General features: G+C 46.8%; 1 non-coding gene and 1 pseudogene across 1 annotated transcript; one reads left to right on the forward strand and one right to left on the reverse strand.

Annotated features, from left to right (window-relative positions):
• Window positions 1–3,811: 3,811 nt before the first annotated feature.
• Window positions 3,812–3,884, forward strand: TRNAG-CCC (transfer RNA glycine (anticodon CCC)). The gene has a single exon. It is a non-coding gene; the product is annotated as a tRNA-Gly (tRNA).
• A 1,493-nt stretch (window positions 3,885–5,377) lies between these two features.
• Window positions 5,378–6,506, reverse strand: LOC103068434 (40S ribosomal protein S3 pseudogene; annotated as a pseudogene).
• Between the last annotated feature and the right edge of the window lie 448 nt (window positions 6,507–6,954).

A 6,954-nucleotide genomic window follows, 5' to 3' on the forward strand; every position in this document is an offset into this window, starting at 1 on the left:
TCACTGTTGTGGCCTCTCCCATTGTGGAGCACAGGCTCCGGACGAGCAGGCCCAGCGGCCATGGCTCACCCGCCCAGCCGCTCCACGGCATGTGGGATCTTCCCAGCCCGGGGCACGACCCCGTGTCCCCTGCATCGGCAGGTGGATTCTCAACCACTGCGCCACCAGGGAAGCCGTCTCTTAGCTTTTGCTTGTCTGTACAGGTTTTAATTTCTCCATCAAATCTGAATGAGATCCTTGCTGGGTAGAGTAATCTTGGTTGTAGCTTTTTCCCTTTCATCACTTTAAATATGTCCTGCCAGTCCCTTCTGGCTTGCAGAGTTTCTGCTGAAAGATCAGCTGTTAACCTTATGGGGATTCCCTTGTATGCTATTTGTTGTTTTTCCCTTGCCACTTTTAATATTTTTCCTTTGTATTTAATTTTTGATAGTTTGATTAATATGTGTCTTGGGTGTTTCTCCTTGGTTTTATCCTGTATGGGACTCTGCGCTTCCTGGACTTGATTGACTGTTTCCTTTCCCATACTGGGAAGTTTTCATCTATAATCTCTTCAAATATTTTCTCAGTCCCTTTCTTTTGCTCTTCTTCTCCCGGGACCCCTATAATTCAAATGTTGGTGCGTTTGATGTTGTCCCAGAGGTCTCTGAGACTGTCCTCAGTTCTTTTCATTCTTTTTTCTTTATTCTGCTCTGTGGTAGTTATTTGCACTATTTTATCTTCCAGGTCACTTACCTGTTCTTCTGCCTCAGTTATTCTGCTATTGATCCCTTCTGGAGAATTCTTAATTTCATTTATTGTCCTGTTCATCATTGTTTGTTTGCTCTTTAGTTCTTCTAGGTCCTTGTTAAACGTTTCTTGTATTTTCTCCATTCTATTTCCAAGATTCTGGATCATCTTTACTGTCATTACTCTGAATTCGTTTTCAGGTAGACTGCCTGTTTCATCCTCCTTTGTTAGGTCTGGTGGGTTTTTGCCTTGCTCCTTCATCTGCTGTGTGTTTCTGTGTCTCCTCATTTTGTTTATCTTACTGTGTTTGGGGTCTCCTTTACGCAGGCTGCAGGTTCGTAGCTCCCTTTGTTTTTGGTGTCTGCCCCCAGTGGCTAAGGTTGGTTCCGTGGGTTCTGTAGGCTTCCTGGTGGAGGGGACTAGTGCCTGTGTTCTGGTGGATGAGGCTGGATCTTGTCTTTCTGGTGGGCACGTCCACGTCTGGTGGTGTGTTTTGGGGTGTCTGTGGCCTTATTATGATTTTTGCCAGCCTCTGTGCTAATGGGTGGGGTTGTGTTCCTGTCTTGCTAGTTGTTTGGCATAGGGCGTCCAGCACTGTAGCTTGCTGGTCATTGGGTGGAGCTGGGTCTTCGTGTTGAGATGGAGATCTCTGAGGTAGCTTTTGCCATTTGATATTACGTGGAGCTGGGAGGTCTCTGGTGGACCAATGTCCTGAACTCGGCTCTCCCACCTCAGAGGCTCAGGCCTGATGCCCGGCTGGAGCACCAAGACCCTGTCAGCCACACGGCTCAGAAGAAAAGGGAGAAAAAAAAAGAAAGGAAGGAAGGAAGTGAGGGAGGGAGGGTGGGAGGGAGGGAGAGAGGAAGGAAAGAAGGAAGGGAGAAAGGAAGGAAGAAAGGAAGCTTGGATAAAATAAAGTTATTAAAATTAAAAAGAAATAAAAAAGTAACAAAAAGAAGAAAGAAGAGAGCAACCAAATCGAAAAAGAAATCCACCAATTATAACAAGTGCTAAAAACTATACTAAAAATAGAAAGAGACAGACAGAAGCCTAGGACAAATGATAAAAACAAAGCTATACAGACAAAATCACACCACACAAAGAAGCATACACATACACACAAAAAGAGAAAAAGGAAATATATATATATATATATATATAAGATAAAAAAGGAAGAGAGCAACCAAATCAATAACCAAATCTACCAATGATAATAAGTTCTAAATACTAAACTAAGATAAACATAAAACCAGAAACTAATTCAGTTCAGAATGCAAACCGTAAGTCTACAGTTGCTCCCAAAGTCCACCGCCTTAATTTTAGAAACAAATTAGATGCAGAAAGCAAACCCCATGTCTACAGTTGCTCCCAAAGTCCACCTCCTCAGTTTGGGATGATTTGTTGTCTATTCAGGTATTCCACAGATGCAGGGTACTTTAAGTTGATTGTGGAAATTTAATCCGCTGCTCCTGAGGCTGCTGGGAGAGATTTCCCTTTCTCTTCTTTGTTCGCACATCTCCCAGGGTTCAGCTTTGGATTTGGCCCCGCCTTTGCGTGTAGGTCGCCGGAGGGCGTCTGTTCTTCGCTCAGACAGGACGGGGTTAAAGGAGCCGCTGACTCGGGGGCTCTGGCGCACTCAGGCCGGGGGGAGGGAGGGGCACGGAGTGCGGGGCGGGCCTGCGGCGGCAGAGGACAGTGTGACGTTGCATCATCAGCCTGAGGCGCGCCGTGCGTTCTCCCAGGGAAGTTGTCCCTGGATCACGGGACGCTGGCAGTGACAGGCTGCACAGTCTCCCCAGAAGCGGGGTGTGGATAGTGACCTGTGCTTGCACACAGGATCGTTGGTGGCAGCAGCAGCGTTAGTGTCTCATGCCCGTTCCTGGGGTCTGCGCTGATAGTCGCGGCTCATGCCCGTCTCTGGAGCTCGTTTAGGCAGTGCTCTGAATCCCCTCTCCTCGCACACCTCGAAACAATGGTCTCCTGCCTCTTAGGCAGCTCCAGACCTTTTCCTGGACTCCCCCCCCCCATTAATTTTTAAGGCCAGTGGATTTCTTCTCTACAAGAGTTTTTCCTGCCTGATCCTCGCAGAGGTTCTCCAGGATTGCCGCAGACCGAGGTCCCAAAATCTGTCTGTGCTGTACTGAAGTTACTTATACCTGTCGTCAGAGCGCTGAGACAGCGAGGTGTGCAGTGAAGAGAGGGTTTACTCACAAGGCAGTCCAGCGAGGAGCAGGAGAACGAATCCCAAATCTGCCTTACCTGAAGGCAACAGGCTCAGGGTACTTCAGCATCTGTCTTGTTGCTTTAACTCAGTGGTTCTCAACTGGGGGATGATTTTGCCCCCAGGGGACATGTAGCAACATCTGGAGACAGTTGGGTTGTCATAACTAGGGGGCGGGGGCTACTAGTAACTAGTGGGTCAAGGCCAGGGAGGCTGCTAAACATCCTACAGTGCACAGGACAGTCCCCCATCAGAGAATGATCTGGCCTCAGTTGTTAGTAGTGCCAAGGTGGAGAAACTCAGGCTTAACACCTCAAGCAGTTCTGATGATCCAACAGGTTTCAGAACTAGTAGCTTTAGATAGTCCAAGAAGATGGTAAGACTGGAAAAGATTATAAATGAGCCATTATAACTTACTGGCAAGAACAGTTACTAATAACTGAATCTAGCTTACATTTCAATTATCCGAAGTCTGGAGAAAGAGAGTGGGTTGACCGTAACAAACGTCGTACGAATTTTGCCCCTCCTGTTTCTTGCATTTGTGTGTGGTAGGGATGGTGGGAAGAGATATAGATATATAGATATAAAAAACACATACATATATTCTTATTCTCTAGTCTATATACGTGAAAAAGTGGTATTACTGAAAACAAGATGTGTACACGTGTTAACACAATATTGTAAATCAACTATACTTGAATAAAAAAAATGTGTACACGTGGCTTGCAGCATATTCAGGGGGAAGTAATATTAATAATGGAGGCGAGAAATGCTTGGATGTAGGTTTGTGCCTTGCCCAATCTTCTTTGCAAAAGTCTGGAGTCTCCTGGTGAATACTGAGATTCAAATATTGATTCAGGGACTTCCCTGGTGGTCCAGTGGGTAAGACTCTGCACTCCCAATGCAGGGGGCCCGGGTTCGATCCCTGGCCAAGGAACTAGACCCCACATGCCGCAACTAAGAGTCCATGTGCCGCAACTAAAGATCCCACATGCCGCAATGAAGCTCCTGCATGCCGTACTAAGACCCAGCGCAGCCAAAATAAATAAATAAAATAAATAATAAATAAATAAATTGAAAATAAAAAACAAATATTGATTCAGTAGGCAGAAATAGAGAGTTTCTCCTGTACCTACTTGATACAAAGGTTTCCACTAATGAAAGTGAAAGGATTTTTATTAGTTTTTTTTGTTTTTTCTTTTTTCTTTTTCAGACATTTCCTAAGGTTTCTGGGAACGGTAGTTGGTAGTGAAGAGAAACCATCACCACAGGTTTAGAGGTAGGTCAGAGGTCCATCTTTTTTCAGACCCCTATGGCTCCATGACTTCTCTCCTTACATGCATGTCCGCTCTGGAGAAAATTTATATAAAAATAAGACAGTATTCGGGGCCTTATTTCTACATCCATTCACTCATTCACACATCCAGTACTGCTTGAGAGTCTGCTATGCCAGGCACTGTTGTAGGTGCTGAGGCTACAGCAGTGAACAAAAAAACAAGACCCTACCCTCATGGAATTTCCCTTTTGCTGGGGCAGATACACACACAAAAACCAAACAGCTACTCTGTGTAGAATTCATCAGGGACAGATGGGTGGTGTGAGGGGAAGTGAAGCAAGGAAAGGAGAAAAGGGAGCATCAAGCGTGGAAGTGAGTGTACATTTTATAGTGGATGGTCAGGGAAGGCCTCCATGAACAGGAGACATTTAGGCAGACAGCAGAAGGAAGCAAGGGAACCAGGCTAGCCAAGTGGTTATCCGGATGAAGAGCACAGATGGCAGTGGGAACAGCAAGTGCAAAGGCCCTGGGGTATACAAGAAACAGAACAAGTGACTATCTTATGGGTATGATTGGTTTCAAAACTTTGACATTTGTTTTAGGGGCTGCTGGGGAGTTTGTAAAACTAACTTGGGTACTGTGACTCCTTTTCTCCCCACTTGAAAATAAAAAAGTGACCGTCAATTAAGGTCAGATAATTATGCAGATTTTTGGGGGGCACAAAACAGAAAGATGTGTGCTCTTCATCTCTTTCTGGAAGAAAACATAATAGGGTCCATGCTCAGGGAACCATTGTGCTTCTGGGACATCGGAGCAGCAAGACAGCACAGCAGCATCCCCTCCGCAAAGGACTACGGGTTTTAGAAAGAGAGAAAGGAGAGCTGAGTCCAAAGCTTGGTCCTGCAAAATGCAAGAGAATAAACAGAGACACCAACCCAGGACTTTTGCTAGTTGCACAGACGGAGTGTCACCACCCCTGGAAAATCCTTCATGCTTGGGCGGGAGCCAAAAACCAGTGAGCATTACTGTGAACATGAGGACTGTGTCCACGGCCTGTACACTCTTTTTTTTCTTTCTTTCTTTTAAAAAGATTTTATTAAATGTCTTTATAGAGCAACATCCAGACTCCAGATCCAGCAGCCAAGGAGACCCTATTATGCTGTGGGTACCGGCTGGGGCATGGCAGGCGGCTCTGGCTTCCCACCCTTCTGCTCGGAGATGGAGGTGGTGGGCAGGATTTCATCTTTGGGTTCCACGACACTCACGTGATCAGGCAGGGGCTTCTTAGGGCCAGTCTTACCACTTGGGTCCCCAGGCAGCATGATCTTTACCTTGTGCCCAGCACACATCATGGCGCACGGCAGTATCAACAGAGTAGTTAACAGGGTCCCCACTGTGGATCATCAGGCCATCCACAAACTTCATGGATTTAGCCCTCTGTCCTGGGAGTTTCCCAGACACCACGACCTCGCAGCCTTTAGCCCCACTCTCCATGATGGACCGCAGCACACCACAGCAGGCCCTCCACACAGCAAGGCCTCCTAGGAATTTGTAACGCAGAGACCCTGCCTGGGCAATGGCGCACAGACTTCTTGTGGCCACCGTTTCAGCGTAAAGCTCTACACTGCCCTCAGGGAAGCCAAATCTCTTCTGAACCACAGCAGTCAATTCCCGGATCCGCCGGCCCTTCTCACCAAGAACATTGTGTGTCCTGGTGGCCAAGATAATGATTTCTGTCCTGGTTGGTGTAACTCGGACCTCAACTCCGGAGTACCCGTCTTCAGCCAACTCCCAAATGAGAAACTCGTTCAGTTCAGCTTTGAATAGGCCGTCAGCAAAAGACTTCCTCTTCTTGGAAATCTGCACCGCCTTCTTGCCACCACGCGCCGCCGAAAGGAAAAGCCTGTACACTCTCTTAATTAGAATATATTGGTGCCTGTTCAAGGTGGATCGATGAGCACGCACCTTGAGCACCCTTGGGGAGCTGGGTGAAAAGCAGTTCTCAAAGAAAGGGCTCTTAAAGAAGCCTTAAGAGGGAGCGCAAGAGGTGCCAGGAGAGCAGAAGAAGGCCAGTGCCAGCCCTTTCAAAACTCGCAAGAGGAGCAAAGCCTGATCCCTCCCTGGTATGTTGTACACCTCCCCAGATGTGGCCCTTACATCTTCAAAGCTCCACTCAAACTCAGTCACCTTACGGCCATGAGATGTCACCAAGAAGACACATGGTTTTGTTTGTTTTTCTTTGTCTTTTTTTAGCAGCAGATCTTCTCTCTGACACTCAGACATTGTCTACAAGTGTCTGACTTTCTGAGATTGTTTGGGGGGAAAACAAGCCTAATTATTCAAATGTCTGCGTCAGTGGTTCTTAAACTTCTGACTACAGAAGGATACCCTGGGAACTTGTTAAAAATTTCAGTGTGAGGCCCCATACCCCGGAGATGAAAAATGTAGGTCTAGGAATATGCATTTGTACATTCCCCCAAAGCCATTCTGAGGCTTGTAGGTCAAAGGACCTTACTTGGAAAAACACTGGCCCATCCCCTGTCCCTCCCACCAAAAGGTCCTTTTCCTCACTGATAAAATGTGGCTGTGTGGGGAGAGGTGAAGGAGCGAAGGAAGACACGGAAGTTGCCCAGATTGCCTTGTAATTCTCTCAAACTGTGGTTCCTGACTGCAGAAAGTCTGTGTCTACGCTATTCTGTTCCCAGATTCAGGCACTACTTGACTCAGTACG

The sequence above is a fragment of the Lipotes vexillifer genome, unplaced genomic scaffold (genome assembly GCF_000442215.2).
Source record: "Lipotes vexillifer unplaced genomic scaffold, Lipotes_vexillifer_v1.1 scaffold279, whole genome shotgun sequence".
Classification (NCBI taxonomy): domain Eukaryota; kingdom Metazoa; phylum Chordata; class Mammalia; order Artiodactyla; family Lipotidae; genus Lipotes; species Lipotes vexillifer.